Below are 1,519 nucleotides of genomic sequence, written 5' to 3'. Positions count from 1 at the left end.
GGGGGGGGTTGGATTATATGAAGAATAAACAGCTGGAGGATCATTTTGAAATTAAGTTAATTTGCAACAAGTCAGTGAAAAGGTCCAAATCTGTCAGAAGTAAAGATGGACAGAGGCTCAGAAGTCTGTTTAAAATTAGTGGAACAATTTCAGAATAAAGTTTCTGAATGAATTTCAGAATAATGTTCCTGAATGAAAGACGTTCATCTTCACCATCTCCAGTTCATAATCTGATCAGCAGATTAGAACAATCTGCAGAAATCTCTGAGCTTAAAGGACAAGGCTCTCAGGGTCCTCTGCATTAAAACCAGATCTGGTTCTGTTCTGGACCTCACATTAAGGAGTGGTCTTAGCCTGTTTGGTGCACTGGGCGAACAACCCCTCCAGCTCCCCCCGCCCTCAAGCTCGCATCACCCAAATCCCCTCTGTCATATTTGATTAGTTTTTATACCCAGAATAGAGAGATTGACAAAAAGAGAACAGGCCACACAAGTAGAGTTTCTGAAAGTGAACGCAGATCAGGTGAGCATGTTGTTCAAATATTTTAAGAGAAATAGATGTTCAGGACAACTTGTTTACTTCCACGTTCTGTTTCTCAGGTATAGAGTGGAGGACGAGGAATCTCGGATGAGTTAGAAGCATCAATGGAGATGGTGAGTGTGAAGAGAGGGAGAGTGGCTGGACTAAGACCCAGGAAATTGATCCGATGATGTTATTGTAGGTTGACGGCAAGGAGAACGAGTAGTGTCCAGGCTGAGGCTCCACAATGAAGCACAGTGTTGCAGGCACGAGAAGTCAGGATTTCCACTGAGGGAAAACACAGGAATAGGACTAGAGGGCACAAGGTAAATTCAGGTTAGTCAAGACTTTCTTCGACAAGAGTCTTAGGGCTGTCACTTGTTACTCAAATGTAGTGTAATGTTCCAGCAGAGAAGATCTGGGCCCAAGGTCCTTAATTACACCCAGAAGCTGAGGCTAGATGTAGCTCCCAAAGCCCAACAGAAAGATCTCCACACCTGAGTATGAATTGGGGACCTCTGTCAGAGACGATGTCACAGGGGATGCCATGAAGTCGGAACATGTGGGACCCAAGGACCTGAGCAATCTCAAGTGCTGATAGGAGTTTAAGTAAAGGAACAAAGTGTACTGCTTTAGAGAACTGGTCTATGATGGTGAGGATGACAAAGTTACTTTCAGATATAGGCAATCCGGTTATGAAATCAATGGCAATGTGGGACCAAGAGCGACAAGGTAGTGGTTGTATCAGCCCAGCTGGAGGCTGGTGCAGTTCTTGTTTTGAGCACACATAAGACATGCTGCAACAAATTCCTTAACATTGTTAGTCATAGACAGCCACCAAAAATATGTCTTAGTGAAAAGTAGCATACAACTGATATCTAGATGACAAGTAACTTTGGAGGAATGTATTCAGTCCAGTACCTTAGTCTCAAATCTTGATTGTACTGGGGACAAAAAGCCTCCCTGGTAAGTGTGTTCCAAGGTCTGGTTCCTCTCGCTG

This window comes from Nematolebias whitei, chromosome 19 (assembly GCF_014905685.2).
Source record: "Nematolebias whitei isolate Nwh7 chromosome 19, NemWhi1, whole genome shotgun sequence".
Lineage (NCBI taxonomy): Eukaryota > Metazoa > Chordata > Actinopteri > Cyprinodontiformes > Rivulidae > Nematolebias > Nematolebias whitei.
The sequence above is the reverse complement of the archived record's forward strand: the minus strand, read 5'-3'. Positions refer to the sequence as shown.